This window comes from Convolutriloba macropyga, chromosome 6 (genome assembly GCF_964194025.1).
Source record: "Convolutriloba macropyga chromosome 6, txConMacr16.3, whole genome shotgun sequence".
Classification (NCBI taxonomy): domain Eukaryota; kingdom Metazoa; phylum Xenacoelomorpha; order Acoela; family Convolutidae; genus Convolutriloba; species Convolutriloba macropyga.
Window position 1 is genome coordinate 21,265,685 of NC_134473.1, and position 25,292 is coordinate 21,290,976.

The 25,292-nt window shown below is 36.3% G+C and overlaps 1 long non-coding RNA gene across 1 annotated transcript; it reads left to right on the plus strand.

Moving 5' to 3' along the window:
* Window positions 1-102: 102 nt before the first annotated feature.
* LOC142340850 (uncharacterized) lies at window positions 103-4,162 on the plus strand. Its single transcript, XR_012759094.1, has 3 exons — window positions 103-237; window positions 3,320-3,465; window positions 3,997-4,162. It is a non-coding gene; the product is annotated as an uncharacterized LOC142340850 (long non-coding RNA).
* The last annotated feature ends 21,130 nt before the right edge of the window (window positions 4,163-25,292 follow it).

Sequence of the window (25,292 nt, forward strand, 5' to 3'; positions counted from 1 at the left end):
CTGATCGATTCATTTAATATATATGTCGTACAAAAAGTGGTCTCCTTTAGTCACATAGAGCTAAGATTAGAATTATTAATTCTATTTTCTATACTGTTTCAGGGAGGAGAATAAGTCGCTGAATTTGATTGAAGCATATTTCAGTGTTCAATGCGGTAGAAATATTGTCACTAAATTGGGTTTCGGAAATGGGCAGCTCACCAGAATAAACAATCCCTCCAGGATTCTGCCACAGAGGTACTTTTCCTATACATATTCTTTTAAAATTTTTCTTCTGGAAACGTTATCAGCTCAGTAGTGTAAAATTTTTGTTAATCAGAACGTCAATTCAGAGTTGAACCACAATTCCCGCAAGTTTCAGTTAGATTACAAGAACCTCTTACATCACTTTTTTTGCAGGATGCAAATTCAATTATGTGTATAGTAACTAACAGCAAAAGAATCAAAATTTTCATCTGGGACTTAATTCTTGATCGTAGAAAAAATTTTTGCTTACCGTCAAGTTTTTCTTTCGAAACGTGTCTTTAAGGCTTCAGTGCAATATGTTTGGCCTTCCTTGCTGCAGAAGTCAGAACAATTTTATCTTGATCAAGACAGAAAAAATAAAAAAGATTGCCCTCACGTTTCTAATACAACCAAAATCGTTCCAGCACTTTGAATTAAATTCCCTCACTTTGATTTCGGAAATTTCATCTCAGAAATTCTTATCAGACCTCTTCTCAAAACAAACATCGTTTAATTATTTCATTTTGTAGATAATGGTTTTCATGACTTTGAAAGTAATTGTTTTCGAAAAATACAAAAGTTGTTCCTGATTTTGCCCGTTTTTCTCTTTTTTGTCTCTTTGTTACCTAGTCTCGTTAATGGGAAATCATATACCACATTACTTGCGTTCAGCAAAGGCGCAATCGAACTTAATTTGAGCGGCAAAAAATCGTTTTACGGCTTTCACATTGCTTACAGGTTTTAACTGAACTTCTTTTTGTTTTCGCTATCTGTTGTTCTTTGTGTAACCGCATAAAACAATGAATAAGAACCTGTTTAATGCTCTCTTATAAAACCACGTGTTATCATAGACCGGTTGGTTGTTTTCAAAAGATATCTAATCGTTTTCGTTACTTTGAAAATGTTATTCAATATATGAGTGAATTTCTTAACTTCGCTGTTTTTTGTTCTTTTTTGTCTATTTGTGAAAAAGCCTAATTATGGGTTGGTACCATATCTTTTCTAGTGAAATAAAAGTTATTGTAAGTTTGATTGTAATTAATGTTTGTTGTTGTTGTTTGATTTTTTTGTTCGTCTTGACTCGCTTTCTTAAAAATGGCAGATCTCATCAGTCTAATGCGGCAAACTTTTAGTCCACTGAGTTACAAATTTTGAGCCGCTTCGATTTCGTTTTTGTTATGATTTGAAAAAGGAAATAAACAGTTTGATTTTCAAACATTATAAGTTGTTTTAAGCTTCAATCAGAGAGAACTTCAAAGCGCTGCACTTTTTGCTGGACTTGCCTTGATAATCTTTTTTGAGGTTGCGCGGGTGCGTGCGTAGCAAGCAGACACGTTTTGCTTGCACTGAATGAGCAAGGCAATCTTTTTGCAGCTTCTTCAACAGTTTGCTCCAGGAGTTCAAGAAAGTACAGATCAAAAACGGTAAATGCTTTGTGTTTCTTTTAGAAAGGCTAAAAGCCCTCCATCCGTTTTCAATGAAAGATGGCTCTCAGAATTTTCCTTCGACAAATATCAATTTTCGTTAGTTTTTTTGTGTTTGGTTTCTGTCTTTTACAATCCAATGCCCAACTTGTATCTTTTCAACAATTGCTCCTTCTTTGATACCTAGTAGAGAATCGGCCCCTTCTGCGCTGCGATTTACCGCATTATTACTTGGCCTACAGCTTAGACAGACAAACATCAATTTGAGCGCAATTGCGGCACGCTGTTCATAGCCGTGCCTCTCATGTGCCGAGTGATTTAATCCGGAAATCGTGGGTCGGCAATAGCGGCGAAGCGTTAGCAATGCGCACGCAAAAGATATATTTTGCTTTGTATTCCAAATTAGTTAATTGCCATAGATTGGCGTATTTTATTCGGTTCAGTTTTACATTGTACGAGCATACTTTGAAAGTTATTAGTTTTCTCTGATTTGTCAAGAGATCACTCGCTAAAATTTTGTTCAATATTATCCCCCCTTTCCAAATGGGGGAAGGGAGCAATTGTTGAAAAGATTCCCAACTTTAAAGTGATATCAATGTGTAATTAGTTATGATTGAAGTTTCTAAACTGGATTTATGAAAGGAGTTCAGCTCCATTCATTGTTCTATTATTTGCCCAAATTATTTAGAGTGGATAATCAGGCCCATTTTCATGTTTAAACATATATGTTTAAATCAAAGTGTTGTTAGTAAATTAGGTGCTTGAATCATTTTCCAATCACTTAAATCAATCATGTGTTTATCACTTTCTTAAGTTTATATCAATTTATTAAACTCCACTATTGTTCCTCTCCCTTTATCAAAATTTCTCTCTAGATATCAACTAGCAAATTTTCTGTAACAGTGGCTGTGTGTGCGTCTATTACTCTAGTCTGTACATGGCATTATGAAAAGTCTTAATTAATTCCTGGTGTGTGAGGTGGGGGTGGGGGGGGGGGGTTAAATACTGATTTAAATTAGATCGTCGAGGACAATAACATTGCAATAACATTGAGAGTAAAATATTCATTGTTCCAGGACACGCTTTACTGTCCAGCACAACTCCAGGACACGTTTTGTTGTCTAGCCAAAGTCGAGGACGATTGTTTAATTCCAGCCAAAGTCGGGGACATCACGCGAATTCCAGACAAAATTTGTTTCACTAAAAATTTTTTTAGGACAGTCTTTTCATTTCTTAATTCGGTCGAGGACGGTCTTTGAATGTTTCCAGGTCTAGACTAGGGTAGGAAAGGAAATTGGTAAAACAAGGTGGCGGGGATTATAATAGCTATGATACTCCGTAGCTCCGACACTTCTTGATTATTCTTTTAAAATCTTGTTAAATTTTAATTAAATTTGACATATCTTGATAGGATCATGGTGATTCTTCCTTGTTTATCTTCTATATCTAATCAATATCTAATTTCCTGATTTTCTTGCAAAGATCTTGCATGTCCGTATATCTTGACTATGTCTTGTCAAGAATCTTAAAAGGATTTTATCAAGATTTGTCAAGTTTTATTATGTTTCTTATCAAGATTTATAAAGTTTCGATTCACTGTGAGGTCAACTCCTTCAGTTTAATTTTATTTGTCAGGTCTGTTTCTCTACCTTTTGAACTCTGTTTTGCAGGTTCGGGTATCCGTACCAGCTGAGGTCATCTGGTGATTCGGTGGCTTACTCGTTTCCATACCACGATCCCAGTGAACAACTAAGTTACTGGTGGTTCAAAAACAATTTCATATGCAGAGGTCGGCCATGGATATGCAACCAACACGGTGAGTTTTAAAAAAGTGAGCCCCGTTGAGCAACCCATGGGTTCCAGATATGCCTGGATTGATATTCCAAATTTTCTTGGCGCTTTTTCTTTGGTCGCTTTTTCTATGAATTTGAGCTGTTAGCTAGATGTTAGAGCTTAATAGTTGTGATGCATGTCCACAATTAAAGTTTTCTAAACACGCGTTTTTAGAGCGTTGAGAAAAATTTCTCATTATTTCACTTATGTTGATTCTTGTAAGAATCTTTGAAAAATCTTACATGATTTGAATCATCCTTTATGAATAGGCTTTGATTCCACTCATGGGCAGATTTGCTTCTTCTAGATCTCTTCACTAAGGTAATCGCGTATTTTTATCAAAATGCATTTTACTCCAATATTAGGGTTTAGAGGACAAACCGGATAAATTTTCGTTTCTTCTGGTAGTGGCACTGATAGAGATGGAAGTAAAGTAAGAATCTCAAGTTAATTTAGTTTCAGTTTCTCTGATTGTAGCATGATACTGTCTAGGAGACTACGTTGAATTTTGTAGGGGAGGCTTCAACAAGTCACAATCTGCAGGACGATACGTCAACTCAGGAGGAAACAGTTGAAAAACAATCAGCCAAGAAACCGTTAAACCTTTCAAAATGTTCAAACTGTACCATCTGCTAAATAGGGACAGATTATCATTTAATATACGACCGCATTTCTTTCAAATTTTTTAAGAAATTGAGTTCAATTGTGCTGAAATTTTGATGTGATGAATTGAAATAAAATGTGTTGTAAGACACATTTTGCCACAATAAAATGCCAAAATTTTGTAAGAAATGTGCTGAATTTATGAAAGGAAGTAGCTGAAAGCGCCGAATTCGAGATTTTTGGAGGTGCTGAATTTATGTGATGTGGTGAGAAATATGCTGAAATTCTTAATGAAACATGTTGACAGGTGCTGAAAATATAATTATTGAGCAAAATCAGCACAAAATTTTCAAGATATTCAGCATATTCCTTACACATTATCAGCACTATCATCGCAATTCTTGCAGAATTTTCCGCTTACACCCGCTCACAACTCGAAGCTTAACGGAGGTCTTTTTGGAGGCTAGTTTTTGGGGGTAAAATCTAACAGTTCCCCTCACTCCCGTTTACTTCCACTACCCCTTTAACTTACATCGTTAACCCCCCCCCCCCCCCCCCCTAAAATAACCCCCCTATTCCTACATCTTTTAGAATATAATTTAGGAGGGTAGTATCTAACGATTCCCCCCTTATTCCCAATTGGGCCCATTATTGCCCTTATCTTACATCACTTTACCCCTTAAAATTACCTCCTAATCTTGCATCTTTTCGGGGTTAATTTATGGGGGTAAAATCTAAAAATTCCTCCCATTACCCCCATTAAACCCATTACCCCTAAACATACATCGAATTAACCCCCTTAGACAATTACCCCCTACTCTTTCATCAATTTGTGGGGGGTCAGGGAATGGGGTAATTTCGATTCGGAAAGGGAGCTGAATAGTATTTTTTTAAATATTTTAGTAGTCTTAAGATAGTTTGCAGAACGTTTCCCCAAAATTTTTGGTATGCAATTTGAAGATTTTATGAGACATCACATGAAAACTCTTGTCGTGCAAAGCAAAATTGCATGCGATAAAAAATTCTAAATTAAACAAAATTATCGATTTTTTATTTTGCTTATGAAGAACCTTATCATTTCATATATATTACTGACATGTTTTTCCTAATTTTCATTTTTTTATTTTTGTTAGACATTTATCCGACTTTGTTTGGTTAATTAAAAACTGAGCAATTTTCTATCTCGTAAGGTTTTAAATGACACCTTTGCAATAGGAAAAACAAGAATTACTTATAATGTAGTTAGTGTAGCATTTTTCACTATGCACTCAAACCGGGAATTTTTTTGTTCCGATGCCAAGAAAATTTGCTCATAAATATTGGCCAAAAACATTATCTATGGGGAAAATCATTTCTCAAATTACCTTTTTTTGCCCGTGCGACTCAACTGAGAAGGATGTTGTTGGCCTACTTAAGATCACATAAGGTAGGCCAGTGAAAATCATTTTGTGAATGGAAACTATTTTGCAATCCATTTTGTCGTTGGTGTACTTTTAGACTTTAAAACAGTACAGCTGATGCAAAGCAAAAATATATTTTTTGCCAAGAGCATATTAAGGTTATGACATTCTTACGTCCTCTTCCTCCTCTGAGCAAATTTTTCTCCGAAATACTTATCATATTTTAAAAAGATAGAAGAAAACCATAACTCTTTGGTCTATTACAGTCAATTAGGTCTAAAGTATTTACATCTGCATTCGCCCTGCCAATTTCTTGCGTCGGGTAACTATCAGGATGGTGTAGATGTTGGAGTTTGGAAAAAAATAATCGCTTGTTTTTGATTTCTTTCTGGGTATATTTTTATAACGTGATAGGTTTCTTCGACAACACCTGGTGTGGGCTCACGACACAGCTGTCGTACAGATTAGCAATCTGTAGATTGAGTTGATTCGCGGTGCCGATTTATTCAAACTTAGTGTTCCAAATTATGGGTTAATTCGCGGAGCGAAATGACACTTAATTTTGATGCTTGTTGAATTTATATTCTGAATACAGAATTATTGTAGAATTGGTGGAGCGAACGTTCGGTCTCTTTTTGAATGGGTATTTCGCTGATCGAAATACGCTTAATTTGTATCTTGTTTAATTTGAGGCTTTTTGCAGAGCGGAATCTAGTTTAGGAGAGAGACAACTAAATTGAATTCAGAAAATGTGCAGAATGATTCCAATTTAAGATTAACTAAAACTGATCAACAATTTGTTCACAATAATACATTTCTAATTGCGGCAACTTAAAATCACGAGACAGCATGAACAGACAAAAGATATCATACACGGGATGTAAACAAAATTAAAATTGTGAAAACATAAGATTTGATCTTCAGAACAAGAACAAAATGATGAATGAAATAATGGTAAATGAAAATGAACTAATTGATTTTAATTAAAATGAACTTGATTAGCTGCACCAAATCAATAGCCCCCAGACTAGCATGTACTATTGTACCACATTTCCCCCTTGACAAAAATAAATGACAAAGTTATTTATCAGAAAATTAATAACATATGTACTGGTTAAATAATTAATACTATAATGTTTTGAATCAGAGTTGTTTCATTTGTTAAATGTCAACAGTTTTTGGTTGAGTTTTAATCGCTATCACTTTCATAATATCTTTCGGCTTCGCCGACTGTCATCGCTGATTCTGGTCCTTCGTAATTGGGCGAGACGTAGATTTGTGTAGGGTACGATTGTGTCGGTGAACATGGGCCGACTGTAAAATCAGATTCGCTTTGTTGGGTATGGGCAGCGGCTGTCTGTATGGCGGAGATTATCGATTTGTTCTGGATTTGTTGTTGCTTGATGATTTGTCTCCTTTTGTTTCTCGCAATTACACCAGGACTGGATGTTGTAGGGGGACAAGTTTGTACTGATGTGACGGATTCATCTGATTCGGTAACCGAGGGTGTTGATCGTTTTCGTGTTAAAGGAATTAATGCAGCTGAGGCTTTTGTAGCGGCTTTACGTTTAGGTCTGCTAGGTGGCTCCGATATAACAATTGAAGTAGATGGCATCTCCATCGGCACCGCGAAATCACTTCTTATTTCGGCGGGTTGTTTTGGCGGTGCTGTTATTATCGATCTTTTTTTTGGTTTAGTGGGCATTCGTACCCGAAGAGCGCGTGTGACATTAGAATGTATAGAAGAAATACTACTGACATCATCGGTTAATTTTCTGTGCTTCATGCGTTTTACTCCCTCTAGCTTCTTCCTTAATTCTTTCGCGTGATGGCTGATCAGTTCCTCGGTTGTTTTTCCTGTTGGTATCTTTGGTCGTCGATTTGCGTAGATCTGTAGTTCGGTTTGACGTTCGGTTTTTGTACCAAATTTTGCTAAGTCTGAATTTCTGATAGTTACGTCTCTCTTTCCTGGTTCTTTAATGACTGAGGTGAATGTATCCGTTTTTACAACCGAAGATCCAGGCGCCAACACGTCGTATAAGCCATCGAGGCTTTTCTTTGATCGATCGTACGCGGTCTCTTTTTCGCAAGTTTTACTTCCAATGAAGCTTCTGTGCGTGGTACTGATTGTCCAACGTCTGGGTGGGGAATTATTCTTGATTCTTTGTTCGGGTCCTCGTTTTTTTCTTTTTGTCGCATCTTTGCTCAGCCTGTCTTTGTTCGTCTCAATTTCTGTGTCGCTGCGTCCGTCATTGTTCCAATTTTCATCAGCAATGAGTTCATCCCATCGGACAGTCTCCAAATCTAAATATTTATTTAAAATATTTTTGTAGGTTAGACTTTTTGGGTCCGGTTTAGTCGTTATATTACTTAATGGAGTATTCGCCTTTCTACCAAAATTTGCCTCAAATGGCGATATATTAATAGTCTTTTGACGGTATATTCGGAGTTGATAAATTTTTGAATTAATTGATGCTTTCACATTGAATTGATTTCGCGCCGCCGTTTTAATTCTTGATTGTCTGTATTAGCCTTTCAACTAAGCCAATTGTTCTGTGTTCGTGTATTGAAGCTTCGATTAACTGTATGTTATTTTGACTGCAAAATGTTTTAACTTGTTGTCCCGTTTGGCATCGAGCTTGATCCAATCTAATTGTACGGGGTATACCGTGTAGCAAAACAGATTCTTGAACAAATTTCAAAATATTATCTCCATTAGCTCTATCAAATACTTCTGCTGTTGGAAATTTTGAAAATCGATAAATACATGCAAGAAAGTAAATCTCTTGATTTTTTTCATTATAAGTTGGCCCTCCAAAATCAATTTGAATTTCTTCATTTGGAACTTTGCATAACTTTAATGGTGCTCATTTATTAGCAGGTATAATAGATTTTAAATTTTTACCAATCTTGACACAGGGGCTGCATTTTGCAGTTTTTGTAGCTATGTCCCTGTGCATATATGGCCACCACGCGTGAGTTGACATATCGGTCATCCCCCATGTTCCAGTATGAGTTGCGTGGATGGCGTCCACGTATGCGTCTTTGATGGCATGGGGAAGGGCTATCCTAACATGTAGATATTTCCAGACGGAATGTATATAGGGTGATATCTGCTTGCATCGGTCCTCATTTTCGGTCAGGATGCAATCTCGTATCTCTTTCAAAATTGCATCCTTAGTTGTAAGGCTAGCCATCAGGGAACTGGAAAAAATCTTTGAGAGAGCGAAATTGAAGGAGTCCAAATAAAGATCATCTACTGAAGGCGAAGTGACTGTTGTTGTATCAGTGGTAGGGGTGATTGGCGTCGCGGGTACTGCTTGGGCTGATGACGGTCCTGCTTCGTCTGCAAATCGTACTCTTGAGGGCGTCGATTGTTTGACTTGCATCGAAGTTTCATCGTCGGAGTTTGATTGAGACATCATGTATACTTTATTGAATTTGTTTGCAATTCGTTGGAAATTGTTTAATTCGAGTAGCGACTGTTTGGTAGAACGATTCAAGGCAAAAAGCGAGTGAGGAATGTTAGCTGTCTCGATTTGAATATTTGAATTTAAATTATTTGGTGTTAATTCGTTAATTGAGTTATCAGTATTCGTAATTGTAGAATATTCTGGATTTCGCGGTGCGAATTCACTGCATAATTTGTTAGAGGAATTTGGATTATTTGAGGCTCGTTTTGTGAGCGGATTTCGCGCTGCGAAATCGACGTAATTTTCTGCATTTAATAAGAAGTGTTTCGCACCGCGTTTAATTACATCCAATTTTGCTACTAAAAATTGCTCGTCATATGTAGATATATTAACGGCTTTATGTTGCGGGTCGCGAGAGATATAATCCACTAATCCTATTTTTGAGCCGGGGAGATGATCAATTGAAAAATCAAATGGTAGTAATCGATCTACCCAACGTGTCAATCGACTATTATAAGATTTGTTAGATCTGTTCTGTCTCATGATTGAGAGAAGAGCCCTATGATCAGTAATTACAGTAAAGGCTTTGCCGTATAAATAATATTTAACGTGTTCCACGGACCAGACAACACCCAAAAGTTCGAGCTCATTTATGCTATATCTGTCCTCAACCGAATTCAAGAATCGTGACGCGAATGCTACTGTATGGCAACCATTAGGTGTTCGTTGCTCTAATGCACATCCCAGACCTTTACGTGAAGCGTCGCATTTAATTCGTGTTTCTGATTCCGGATTAAAATGTTTGTTTTCGGTAGTTTTCGCAATTTGTTCTTTAATCAATGAGAACTGTTTTTCATGCTCATCTGTCCAGAGAAATTTTGTATTTTTTCGTTATCATCACATTTTTCAGTTCTGCTTGCGGTGAATTAACATTTTCTACAGTCGCAACGTAATTGTCGTCCAAAGAATCATAATCCGAATTAATTTGCTCCTTGTAATTTATATAATTAACGTTTTGACTTTCCTGACTTGAATTTTGATCTGTAGTTTCAACAGTTTCTATGTTATTAATGCAGAACAAATCGATAATCTCCGCCATACAGACAGCCACTGCCCAAACCCAACAAAGCGATCGTTATCATCATATTTTTCAATTCTGCTTGCGGTGAATTAACATTTTCTAGAGTCGCAACGTATTGTCGTCCGAAGAATCATAATCCAAATTCATTTGCTCGTTGTAATTAATATAAATAACGTTTTATATAAAGCGATCTTTATCATCATATTTTTTAGTTCTGCTTGCGATGAATTAACACTTTCTACAGTCGCAACGTAATTTTCGTCCAAAGAATCATAATCCGAATTAATTTGCTCGTTGTAATTTATATAATTAACGTTTTGACTTTCCTGACTTGAAATTTGATCTGTAGTTTCAACAGTTTCTATGTTATTAATCCAGAACAAAACGATACTCTCCGCCATACAGAAAGCCGCTGCCCAAACCCAACAAAGCGATCGTTATCATCATATTTTTCAGTTCTGCTTGCGGTGAATTAACATTTTCTACAGTCGCAACAAATCGACAAAACAACAAAAGTTGACATATCATCAAGCAACAACAAATCCAGAACAAATCGATAATCTCCGCCATACAGACAGCCGCTGCCCAAACCCAACAAAGCGATCGTTATCATCATATTTTTCAGTTCTGCTTGCGGTGAATTAACATTTTCTACAGTCGCAACGTAATTGTCGTCCGAAGAATCATAATCCGAATTAATTTGCTCGTTGTAATTTATATAATTAACGTTTTGACTTTCCTGACTTGAATTTTGATCTGTAGTTTCAATAGTTTCTATATTATTAATACGATTATTTTGTTGTGTATTTCGTGCAGTGTATTTCGTGCAAGACTGACCACAACCACGACATTGTCCAACTGATGCACGGTTTACTACTGTTCTGCCTGATTGATTTCCTGGTTGCGCCGCGAAATCGATTGAATGATTGTATTGCGTTTACTGTACTGCCAGTTGCACTGTTATTGGATGATATTCTCTGCTGGTTCTGGTGGCACATTTCCATGTTGACTGCAATACTGAGTGCTCTTTTTGGGTAAACTGTATCGCGGAGAAGTTCCCGTTGAATATCATCATCTAACATGTTTGTGATGAATATTTCCCTGATGATTACTTCCTCACGATTTTCAAAATCACAGTTTTCCGCCAATTCTTTCAAGGTGCTGTAGAATTGTTCTACTGTTTCGCCCTTTTTCTGCTTTTGAGAAAAGAACACATATCGATCGAATGCGATATTTCTCGGACGGATAAAGGCGATCTCCATCATCTCACAAAGTTTGAGGTTAGACAGGTCATAGATATTGTCATGAGGAAATTTTTGTGTTAGCAATCGTCTTCCCTCTGTACCAATGCTTAGGTATAGGAGAGACAAATATTTTTGGTCGCAAAGATTCCATGGCCGTTCCCCGCATAGTACTCCCGCTTCTGTTAATTTTTGACATTTTAACTTCCAATTCAATTTCAATTGATTGTTTCGTATCTGACGGTCTCTCTCCGTTTCCATTGTTGAATCTTCAATTGACGTTTTGTACTTTGGTTACGCTTGTAGTCGAACCGTCGTAGGTTTCGGTTGTAACAGCGTGTCCAATGTGATTTTCTCACGTGCGAGGATCGCAAGTTTGACCAGGATCCGCCATTTTTCCCATCTGATTGGTGGGTCCGACGTTGGACGTTCCCAAAATGGTTCTACCGACAGTGGTATTTTTCGAGACTCTCGTGATGACTGCGCCATGTCGTACAGATTAGCAATCTGTAGATTGAGTTGATTCGCGGTGCCGATTTATTCAAACTTAGTGTTCCAAATTATGGGTTAATTCGCGGAGCGAAATGACACTTAATTTTGATGCTTGTTGAATTTATATTCTGAATACAGAATTATTGTAGAATTGGTGGAGCGAAAGTTCGTTCTCTTTTTGAATGGGTATTTCGCTGATCGAAATACGCTTAATTTGTATCTTGTTTAATTTGAGGCTTTTTGCAGAGCGGAATCTAGTTTAGGAGAGAGACAACTAAATTGAATTCAGAAAATGAGCAGAATGATTCCAATTTAAGATTAACTAAAACTGATCAACAATTTGTTCACAATACTACATTTCGAATTGCGGCAACTTAAAATCACGAGACAGCATGAACAGACAAAAGATATCATACACGGGATGTAAACAAAATTAAAATTGTGAAAACATAAGATTTGATCTTCAGAACAAGAACTAAATGATGAATGAAAAAATGGTAAATGAAAATGAACTAAATTGATTTTAATTAAAATGAACTTGATTAGCTGCACCAAATCAATAGCCCCCAGACTAGCATGTACTATTGTACAACAGCAAAGTAAAAATCGCAAAATTAAGATATTTTTCTTTTTCCTTGCCAACATTCCAATAGCAACATAAAAAAACAGTACGCTGCCCCAAGGTACTACCCCACATCGTAGAAGCTAGTCGTGGTACGGTTGTTATTCCTGAAATTTCTTGTCAGTAATTGGTTTTGGCAAACTTATAAGACATTCATCATGCAACTCTTCATCTCTCAGCACTTGAAGCTCACAATTAACACTACTGAAGAATTTTTGCCACTTACGTACTTATCCATTTCAACTAGATCTCAGTTTTGTTTGTCAGAGTGGGCAAACGTTTATCGCTGCAAACTTGGCGTCTGTATTTCTATAATCTCTCTCGAAAGGGTTTTACGTTGGCCTGACTCTATTTTGCTAATCAATCGTCCTGTTGGTAATTCTAGACGACTATTAAAAAACAAGACACGCAGTCAGGATTTCGAATGACGAATTCATTGCTTTTGGTGAAATTTGAAAGGAAACGTTTGTTGTGCTTGAAGCTGCTAATTGTTTCAAATCCTCAGCCGATTGAATCTTTGCCTTGCCATAATTGCGGGCTCTTCAGTTCGCCGAAGATATCGCTGTGTTGGGAAGTAACGAAGTGTTTTCCCGTACCTAACTTTCAGAGTAATTCAGTACTGAATCAGGAAGATTTTCAGAAACAATTCAGTACTGATTCAGAGTCTGATCATGTCACATTTGGCTCTGAAATTCTCTGATTCAGACTCTGATTCAGACTCTGAATCAGACTCTGAATCAGACTCTGAATTTTTTCTGATTCAGACTCTGAATCAGACTCTGAATTATTCTGATTCAGACTCTGATTCAGACTCTGAATCAGACTCTGAATCAGACTCTGATTTTTCTCTGAATTAGGGTAAATTCATAACTAAGTTCGTGAGCCAAGCCAGGTTTTACCGTTGCTTTTGCTCTCAGGTCCTTAAAAATACAAATTCATACAATACCTGTAGAAATTGATGAAATCTATATAGGTTGTCGGAAAATTTCTCAAGTCAAGTTAAAGACTGACTTTTTGAGATTTTCCAGTACGTTCTGTGTGGTTTAAACCCTCCTCCTTTTTCATTCCGGGCTGGGGACCGGCAGTGGCGGAGTTACTGAAATAAACTCTAGGAAAACTGGTATAGCATGGTAAAAAAACCAAGCTTGAACATTTTTCCAAAACAAAATAAACAAAATAATGACAACTTCTTTTCAAATAAACACATTCTGACCAAATCTTTTGCAGATTCACAGTTAAATAGGAAAAATGGACGACCAATTTTTAAACACGGGCGCGGTTAGCTAACGGGAGCGAGCTATTTTGAGAGCGGAAACCACTAATTGCTCGCTAAAATCTAGCTCGAACGCGCCAAACGCTAATTTTTGTACCAAGGTTTAAAAAAACGATTTTTTTGCAGTTAACCGTTAAAAAAAATTATGTATAAAAATAATTTAAGCTAACAAATGGCTAGCACAATTTATAAGAGTTGTTTATCAACAACAAAAATAAAAATGCAAAATTTAAAATTTCTTTATTGCAAATGCAACTTCTTTAAATAATGACAATATTGATAATTTTTTTTTCAAATAAATGTTTTCTGATATTTTTTTGCAGATTCACAGATCACAAAGCCCAAAGTTCACAACTGGTTCTAAGCCAAACAACTTGAAAAAAAGCAATATTTATCAATTTCAATAAAACCTAATTTCAAAGAGGATTGGATTAAGGAGAAAATTGCAACTTCTTTAAATATTAACAATTTTTTTTCAAATAAACGTATTCTGGCCTCTTCTTTTATAGATTCACAGTTCATATAGCCCACACAACTGGTTCTAAACCAAAACAAAAACAGAAACCTGCAATATATCACAGTACCAATAAAACCTATTTAGCACTGATTATACAGAAATATGCAACTCCTTTAAATAATGACAATTTTTTTCAAATAAACGAATTCTGGCCATTTCTTTTGCAGATTCAAAGTTCAAATAGCCCATATAACTGGTTTTAAAACCTAAACAACCTAAAAAATTTCACAAAACCAATAAAACATTTTTGTTTAAGAATTAAGAGTAAAACCTATTATTAGAAATGTTAATAGACAAAATGCATTTTTTTAAATAATGACAACTTTTTACGAATAAATTTAATCTGGGCCTTTCTTTTGCAAATTCACAGCTCACATAGCGCATGCAACTGGCTTTAAACCTTAAAAGCCGGAAAACTTCAATTTTTCACAGTACCAATAACACCTATTTTAAAACCAATTATAGAGAAAATTGCAACTTCTTTAAATAATGACAACTCTTTTCCAAATAAACATATTCTGACAAAATTTTTTGCACATTCACAGTTCACGTAGCCCATACAACTCGTGTTTTGCAGACTTACAACTCAAAGCATCAGTACAGCGGCATTGAAATTGCTTCAAAGTACCCAAAGTCTTCTGAATTTTAATATGTTTCCAAAAAAAATTCAAAAAGCCTTTGAATAACGGTTAAATAACCGGTAAGAAAATTTTTTGTACTTTCCTGCAGTGTTGTCAAAAGTTTCTGACTTTCAGTTTGGTCCAGAGCTAATTCAAAAATGCATTCTGAATTTTCTTCTGATTCAGAACTAATTCAGAATTGCACTCTGAAATTTCTTCTGATTGAGAGAAAATCAGAGGACATAGATTCTGAATTTTGCTCTGATTCAGAGAGGTTTCAAAATCAATGCAGAAATTGTTCTGAAAACGTTCTGAATCAGTACTGAAAGTTAATATTGTTCTGAAAATGTTCTGATTCAGTTCTGATGCCGACTGAATGGAAGGTACGGGTTGTTAAACTTGAAAAAAACCATCAGAGCATGCGTTTTTAATTGGGTGAGGCTCGGATTATGCTCTAAATACAGAGAACCCCCAATCAATGTAAATGAAAAGGAATATGTAACTCAATATGCTTCTAATTCGGATTTCGTCCGACAAAATTTCGTCCGACAAAAAAACTATAATTTTTCTCGGTTTAGTTAGCCGACGTATTATCTCCAGAATCTTTGAAGGAGACAAAAGTGTTGTGAGTATGATGCTTTTTGTTAATGCTACTATTACATCAATCATCATGTAGCCCAACTGAGTCAGAATAATGCTTGCAGAAAACAATCCTTCGAAGAAGAAAGATAATTTTCCATTGCCTATGTTGTTTGAGCTGGTGAAGATCTCAAATTAAGCGCAGTCCTGTATCAAAGTCCTGCAAAACGGGAATCGTGTGTGCAGACAAGAAGAAAGAAAGAACGAATTAATTTCTTCATGTATAATTGAACATTTTAAATTTAAATTAGCTCAGAAATTTACAGAATTTAAAACAAAATTATGTAGATAAGAAGGACTGACTGGCACTATAGAAATTCTAACACGAAGAGGACAGATAACAAGACCGTGACAAACAAACACTGTGACAAGGAAAAAGATCCAGGGACCTGGTTAAACGTTTCATCGCTTCCAGAAGTATTGGAAAGTTTTGTTTTTTATTAAACTGCTTGTGTGCTAAAACTGCTTGTGTTTAAAATATGCTTATTTTGTTCTGTTTGTTCAAGCCACCAATGATCTTTATCTAGTTGCTGTGTTACGGAGTGCATGCATAATCTCAATCAAATTTGTATCCTGACGACAAAATCATCTAAATATGGATAAAACTCACGTTCAATTCGCTTAATGGTGGGTTCTGAAACTAAAGAAATGGCGACTTCAGCCGCGACACCAATCTGGGGTTTCTCGAAGTTGCATTTTGAACAATCAACTTTTCTCGTCAAAATTTTTAACTGAAATGCATATAGTTCAAACTATCTCGGTATATATCATCAACTATAACAGCTGTATTCAACAGAATGATACGTTTCCTTTTTAAAAAATTTGTTTAGAAAAGGGGTTAGTTACTTACTGAGATTAAGCGGATATTTCCTCACTAGCTTGTATGCTACATCCAGATATGTCTTCGGTTTGGACCGCATGGCCTCCTTTAAAATCTATATTTAGGCGCTGAATGTTGCAAACGTGAAAGTTTTCTGCAGTTGTCAGCTCATTTTTATTTACAAATTTTCAGCATTCTCAAAATTTCCGAATTCACTACCCTAGTGATCGCCGAATTGAAAAACTTGCAAGCAACTTGGAAGCAATCTTGCAAGTGAATGCATACGGGTACCAAGTTGCTTGCAAGATTCTTGCAAGTTTTTCGATTCACTTGCAAGAATCTTGCAAGCTTATCGATTCACTTGCAAGATTCTTGCAAGCTTTTCGATTCAAATGCTGGGAAAGGGGGCAAACACAGAAAGGGTGCAGATTTTTGCAGCAGTAAAATTGTCTTAGCTTTAGCGTGAGCCTTTTTAGCTTTTTTGAGGTCTAGAGCCGGTGCATTACTGTGCTCCATAAGGAGCGCACCTGGTCTCTAGCCATCAAAGAAAAAAAGACCCGAAAGAGCTAAGACTAATGCGCGAAGGGGTCACAAACAAGGGCGGGGGGTTATCGCGCTGCGCGAAGGGGTCACAAACAAGGGCGGGGGGTTATCGCGCTGAAGAAAGAAACAGACAAACATATAAATGAACATCTAAATGAACAACAAAGGGGGCACAGAGAAGGCGGGGGGTATTGTGTGCTGCGCGAAGGGGTCACAAACAAGGGCGGGGGGTTATCGCGCTGCGCGAAGGGGTCACAAACAAGGGCGGGGGTTATCGCGCTGAAGAAAGAAACAGATAAACATATAAATGAACATCTAAATGCACAAGAAAGGGGGCACAGGCAAAGGGTGGGGGTCCGCGCGAAATGCGAGAGAAACAACGAAAAACGAGCGAGCACCCGAAAAGCGAGCGAGCGCAAAACGGGCGAGACAAAAACGAACGAGCGAAAAGCGAGCGAGCGCAAAACGAGCGAAACAAAAACGAACGAGCGAAAAGCGAGCGAGCGCAAAACGGGCGAGACAAAAACGAACGAGCAAAAAGCGAGCGAGCGCAAAACGAGCGAAACAAAAACGAACGAGCGAGCAAGCGAAAAGCGAGCGAGAGAAAAGCGAGCGAAACGAAAACGAACGAGCGTGAAAGCGAACGAACGAAAAGCGAGCGAGCGGAAAACGAAAACGAGCGTGAAAGCGAACAAACGGAAAACGAGCGAGCGCAAAACGAGCAAAACAAAAGCGAACGAGCGTGAAAGCGAACAAACGGAAAACAAGCGAGAGCAAAACAAAAACGAACGACCGTGAAAGCGAGCGAACGACCGGATTTGCCCAGAAGGCAATCCTAAAAAGCACAAAAACACTTTGCCATAAGCAAAGAAAACTGGAGAGAGCAAGAAAAGCGAAGAAACAAATGCCCAAAAGAAAACAAGAAGAGATAAAGAGAGAGCGAGAGAGAGCGAGAGCAAGATTTCTGAAAAAAAATCAGCTAAAGAACAAGAGAAGCGCTCATTTTTAATCAAAAATTTTCACAGCGCTTCTTACAAAATAAAAAACCAAAAAGAAGACAAGAAAGCGCCAATTGATACAATTACTACTTGGTTAATCTAATCAAACCGCTTCAAATCAACAAATCTAAGGACCAAAACCAAAAAAAAAGTAAAAACGAGTAGATAACGTCATCAACAAGAGCAACAGCAGAACAAAACAAGAGGCCAAAACTTGAAAATGTTGCAAATCAGTGTTCAATCATTCTTTTTTTGAAAAAGACTGAGAAAACTATAACTGTCAGCGCTCAGAAAAACCAGAGCGACAGAACAAGAGAAGCGCTCATTTGTATTTAGAAATTTCAATCATAGCGCTTCTTACAAGAAACTTTAAAAAAACAGAAGGCAAGGAGGAGTTCATTGATACCTATTACTATTTGGTTACTCTAATCAAAACACTTCAAATCAACAAATCTAAAGACCAAAACCAAGAAAAAGTAAAAACGAGAAGATAAAGTCATCAACACGAGCGACAGCAAAACAAAACACGAGGCCAAAACTTGAAAAGGTCGCAAATCAGTGTTCCATCACTCTTTTTTGGAAAGGATTAAGAAAACTATAACTGTCAGCGCTCAGGAAATTAAATGTTTATCACATAACATCAATGTATCATCCCAAAAAATATCGAGAGGAAAAATTTAAAGAGAGACCAAAGTTACAATAAAGAAAAACCAGAGCAACAGAACAAGAGAAGCGCTCATTTGTATTCAGAAATTTCAATCACAGCGCTTCTTACAAAAAAAAACAAAAGACAAGGAAGCGCTCATTGATACCAATTACCATATGGTTATTCTAATCAAACCGCTTCACATCAACAAATCTAAAGAACAAAACTAAGAAAAGAGACAAGCACCTACCAAAAAAGAAAATGCTCAATCAAAGCGCTCCCAGACAAACAAAAACTGCAATAAAAGGAAAAAACTAGTAGAGAAAATCATCAACAAGAGCAACAGAAAAACAAAACAAGAGGTCAAAACTTGAAATGTTGCAACTCGTGTTTCATCACTTGCTTTTGAAAAAAATTAGGAAAACTATAATTGTCAGCGCTTAGGAAAATGAATGTTTATCACATAATAATAATGTATCATCTTAAAAAACATCAAGAGGAAAAACTTTAGAGAGACCAGAAGGTGAAAAGAAGAAAAACCAGAGCGAAAGAACAAGAGAAGCGCTCATTTGTATTCAGAAATTTCAATCACAGCGCTTCTTACAAAATAAAAAAAAACAAAAGGAAAACAAGAAAGCGCACATTGATACAATTACTACTAGGTTATTCTTATCAAACCGCTTCAAATCAATAAATCTAAGGACCAAAACCAAAAAAAAGTAAAAACGAGTAGATAAAGTCATCAAAAAGAGCACCAGCAAAACGAAACAAGAAGCCAAAACTTGAAATTGTTGCAAATCAGTGTTCCATCACTCTTTTTTGAAAAAGATTAAGAAAACTATAACTGTCAGCGCTCAGGAGAATGAATGTTTATTACACAACATCAATGTATCATCCCAAAAAGTATCAAGAGGAAAAAATTTAGAGAGACCAGAAGGTGCAATAAAGAAAAACCAGAGCAACACAACAAGAGAAGCGCTCATTTGTATTCAGAAATTTCTATCACAGCGCTTCTTACGAAATGAAAAAAACAAAAGGAAGACAAGAAATTGCACATTGATACAATTACTACCTGGTTATTCTAATCAAACCGCTTCAAATCAACAAATCTAACGACCAAAACTAAGAAAAAAGACAAGCACCTACCAAAATAGAAATTGCGCAATCCCAGACAAACAAATACAGCAATAAAAGGAAAAAACGAGTAGAGAAAATCATCAACAAGAGCAACAGAAAAATTAAACAAGAGGCCAAAACTTGAAATCTTGCCACTCTAGTGTTTCATCACTCGCTTTTGAAAAAGATTGAGGAAACCATGACTGTCAGCGCTCAGGAAATTGAATGTTTATCACATAAAATCATTGTATTTTATCTTAAAAAATATCAAGAGGAAAAAGTTTAGAGAGACCAGAAGTTGCAAAAAAGAAAAACCAGGGCGAAAGAACAAGAGAAGCGCTCATTTTGAATCAGAAATTTTAATCACAGCGCTTCTTACAAAATAAAAAACCAAAAAGAAGACAAGAAAACGCTCATTGATACAATTACTACTTGGTTATTCTAATCATACCGCTTCAAATCAACAAATCTAAGGACCAAAACCAAAAAAAAAGAGTAAAAACGGGCAGATAAAGTCATCAACAAGAGCAACAGCAAAAGAAAACAAGAAGCCAAAACTTGAAAATGTTGCAATTCAGTGTTCCAGTGTTCCATCACTCTTTTTTGAAAAAGATTAAGAAAACTATAACTGTCAGCGCTCAGGAAATTGAATGTTTATCACATAACACCAATGTATCATCCGAAAAAATATCGCCAGGAAAAAATTTAGAGAGACAAGAAGGTGCAATAAAGAAAAACCAAAGCAGCAGAACAAGAGAAGCGCTCATTTGTATTCAGAAATTTCAATCACAGCGCTTCTTACAAAATGAAAAAAACAGAAGGAAGACAAGAAAGCGCCCATTGATACAATTACTACTTGGTTATTCTAATCAAACCGCTTCAAATCAACAAATCTAAAGACCAAAACCAATAAAAGAGAAAAGCCAGAATCAATAACCAAATTTTTCAATCACGGCAATTCCAAGTATACAAGAAAAACAACAGAAAAAAACGAGCAGAGAAAATCAACAAGAGCAAAAGAAAAGAAACCAAGAAGCAATAGCAACAAAATGCAATTCAGCTTTTTATTACTAGTTTTTTAAAACTAATGAAAACTTCATAACTGTCAGCACATAGGAAATTGATTGTTACCATCACAGCGCATCCATGTAACATCGTAAAATATAACAAGAGCAAAAAAATTGAAAACAGCACTTCCAGTTAAACACGTGCAGCACGAAAAAGAAAAACGAGTAGAGAAAATCAAGAGCAGCAAAACAAAAAGCAAAGACAAGAAAAAATCTAACAATTCAGTGCTAAGTCACTCGCGTTCAATAAGATCAACAATTATAAAATTCAGCAATCAAGAAATTGATTGTTTCCATCACAGCGCATCCATGGATCATTTTAAAATATATCAAGAGCAGAATATTAAGAGAGGCCAAAAGGTACAAAATAGAAACATCAGAGTGAAAAAACAAAAGAAGAACCTATTTGTAGTCAGTGGATTTTATCACAGCGCTCCGTGAAATAAAGCTTAAAAAGCGTAAAAAAGGCAAAGAAGCAATCATTGATGCCAATTATAAATTGTTTACTCTAGTTGAATCAACTCAAATCAACAAATCCCAAAACTAAAACCAAATAAGTCCCTTTAAATAATCGAATTGTGCTATCACAGCACTTCCGGGAAAACAAGAACAGCGACAAAAACAGAAAAAACGAGGATGAACAATCATCACTTATAACAGAAAACGAAAAAGCAAAAATAATCAACAAACAAAAACAAGAAGCTAGCAAAGACACTTAATACTCAAATCAAACCAACTCATATTATGAAGTGACTATGGTACACTACAACTCATAATTTCTCATGATCACATTCACAGCGACTATCTTTGAAGAAAACGAGGAAAGATGAGAACTCAATGATATTCACTTTTCTCTAATCACGGAGCTTCCCCGCATAACGCAAACATTAGAAACAACATTTAAAAAACTAGAGCAACAAAGTTGTACTCAATCACAAATTTCAAAGAAGGAATCATTAACATAAAACATTCAAATCATAGCAGATCACTGTTCAAAGCAGATATCGGTCACAAAAAAGGAAGAGGCACGCATGTTTCAAGCTGTTCCAAACACAGCTCTTACAAACAACTGGTAGCAAAATTCAAAAATTGAGCAAAATTGAATTAGCAAGCATCAAACTCAACAAGAATTTAGTCATTCAATGTATTATCAATCATTATCAATCTATGATCCTAATTAAATATTACAATCAGCGTTGAGAAAGCTAAATTTATCCATCACGGCGCAATATGAAAACAAAAAGTCACGTCCAAAGCAAGGGACAAGAGTGGGTGGAATACGCAAGCAACTTAGAGGACAGAAATAAACAGTCGCTCATATGCATTCACTAACTTTAGACAGCGTTTAGCAACAAAAGAAAAACAAGACAAAAATCTGATGTCACAAAAGAAGCCGAGAGTTTTCGTATTTTTTTAAAAAAAAAGTTAATAATCACTGTCAGAGCACAGAAAACTAACTGCTTTAACACAGCGACTCCAAAGAGAATCGGAAAAAAACGAATAGCTAATACCTATCAGCTCAACCACTGTAAAGAGCTGTTCTAAAGAAAAGAAAGCCTATATCGCCCTACCACTGTAAGGGCTACTCAACTAAATTGTTACAAAAGGGACATTTGACATTTTCTAACTTAGAAGACTTTGACCTAGGATAGAGCAGAAAACTGAATTCATCAACAAAAGAGTTTTGACAAAGGTTGGCTGAGACAATGATGATTAAAAATCAATCAATAAAGCATCAAAGAAACAGTATTTACAACAGATAGAGAAATATCCATCAATCAAATGACTGAAGACAGGCGATCAAAACATAACAGAACACAAATTATTAAGACAACGAAAAGCACGAGCAATAGCTTAGGTTCACATTTAGCAAATTTCAATGTCTTAAGTTTTCAGAGTCTTAAAATTTTCTCACTCGAAAGCCGAAAGTTTCACACGCTTTCACTAGGAAACGTAATATGTCAAGTTTTCCGCCGTATACAGGGTGAAATCCTCCTCTGTTATCAAATTGCTTCATGTACATTTGGGTAGCTTTGAATAGATTTCTACCTAAATGCCGTTGCAGTACTTGATTTGCCGCTACTATCAAATGCGGCTCAACGTCTTTTCTTGGCAGCAGTTTAATAACGCGAACTCTTGTACCTCTTTCACTCAACACTTCTTGAAACGCAATTATTTTGCAGGCAACTAAGGTTGGATCTTCGGCCTCTCTGTGCTTGAATTTTCCTAGGTCATTATTTCCCACCATAATTATTACGTATCTATACTGACATGCAAGCTCCACGTCATTAACATTTAGGTCCATTGCCCTTCGTCCGCTTACACCATCGACAACTACTGGCAACTGTTTAAGGAAACGATCACACAATATTTCATTTCTGAGATGCTTTATGTTGGAGTCACCCATGATCAGGATTGCATCCTTCTTCGGAGTCATTCTCTAAACAACAGATCAACTGAGAACATGTCACTTTGCCAGACCTAGCGCCCTAGATTCCCAGATCCAGACTCGACTCCACCAATCCAGACTCGACCAATCCAGACTCGACAAAAACCACACAAAAATCGACCAGTATTGAAAGACCACGCCGAAAACTAGACTCAAAACACTTATTCTTGGCTTAAAATCAAACTGAACCACTGTAAGCAGTTTTTCTCATCCTATATTGAGAGTTTCATTCATTTTAGAATTATATTAAAAGAGTGAAAAGTTGGTCAGGACACCTAATTAGTTATGCTCAAAGCCTTCTCTCATCACGCTCGCGATAAAAGTACCCTCACTTAGTTCATACAGAACACACTTCCAAGTTAATTCCTCAGCCCTAATCATTTCTAACTCTCCCGGTTTTCCAATTTTGTATAGAAACAATACTGATTCAGTCTCATGTTTACTATCTACAAGTTTTTTGCTTTTCATGCATCTGACAACTGCATATTCCAGTTCCGAATTCCTCAATTTGGCAAAAAAATTCTATTTTAACAAACTTATTACCAGTAGTTAGGGCAACACTGTTCGAAGTATTTTTTTTAGTGTAAGTAAAAGAGCTTGATGTGTAAACTAATCCACCACAAGTCAAACGACTTTTAATTTGAACTAAATTATTTTCCAAAGCGTATTCTTGATTTTCTACAGAAAGCCGCACATACAAACTACAGTTGATCTCTTTCGCTTCCTGAGAATCAATTTGCCTGTGTAAAAATTTTTCAACAATTTTATTAGGATTTTTGACAGAACCCTTGATTGTCCTTATGAGTAGGTGGTTTGCGGACTCAAATGAGAAGGCAGAAACAAGCCATAGCGGTCCAATTTGTCTGCATTGGTGAGCTAAATGTCGCAAAGTGTGCATATTGAAAGACTGTGAGTCTACTCCAAAAGCTTTTAAGAAATTGTCAAAAAAAAATTTTAGATGATTTTCAGCATCCGTTAAAATAGCTTCACTCAATTTTTGTTCACTTAGGAGGCGAATTGCTTTTAAAGTCTCAAGAATAACTCAACCAATAATTGATCAACTGAAAAACTTTTAAACATAATCAAAGGACCTAAACGAAAAAAGAAAAGCCGGAAATCAGCAGCTTTCCACAGATTAAGCTCCGAAACATTTTTGGTTTGTGTAAACTTTCATAGGGTACCATGCAATCAATCAGACATTTATTGAACTCTTCCTTGGAATTTTTTGGAACCTTGGAAATCAGAGCCTGAGTCAAAATTTTGGCAGAACCTAAAAAAATTTGATGCATGGGGTCAATAGGGACATTCCATGGAATGCCAAAAAATTTGCTGAGCGGTGATATTCCCTTTACCCCGAATTTTCCTCACATTGCGTTTTTTAGATACTCTTGATATTGCCTAAGAAAAAGTTTTTCTTGAACCGGATAGAGCATTCGCCTGTTCTGATAAACACCACCACTGTAGCAATAAGGACATCCGTAGTACCCGTTAAATTGTTGCACCATACATACAGAAGCCATAGCTGGAATATCACAAATAATATATAGAAAATTTGCGGAACATCCTTCCTTACTAATTTGTCGCTCAAAAACAAATCAATTTCAAAGCTAATTTTTTTTAAAAGGAAACTCCAATTTGGCTTTCCTTTTCCTTGCCAGAGGCCTAGCAGGAGGTGGTTTGAAAACTCTGACCGCAATTTTGGAGGCAAATTAAAAATTTGGACCCAAACAGGCCAAACCGAAATAAAACGGGATTTAAATAAAGCCACACCGTCAATATTGATGTTTAGTAAAACTTCTTTTTTCTTGATCTTAATTGTTCCAGCTGTCCAGCTACAAGACTCAGACCACGATTGTTTTATATAACTAATATTTTTACCCAAGATTGTTTTTAGCTGTTGGCGAAGATTGACTGCTACAAATTGTGATGCATTGTGTTCAAAGACAGTGCAAGAAGGCAAGCTTAGCAACGTTGATGGGGCCGAAATATTATTAGAAGGCGGTAAAACTTTCCCGAAAAGTCTCAAAATATCACGTCTGCACGCAGCAGAAAGAGTGTGTCGGTTTGCAATTGAGTCAAAAGCATTATTAAAATCTGTTGTAGAGAACTCTGAGCCATCATAGAGTTCTAATTCGGGATTCCAATTCTCACAATCTAAAAAAGTCTCCGACTCCAAATTCTCTTTTCTTTCCTCATCATCAAATAAATAAAGGTTCAAGGGTTCCGAACGTAGTGGAGTCGAACAGACGGGACCAACTGGCTGAAACTTA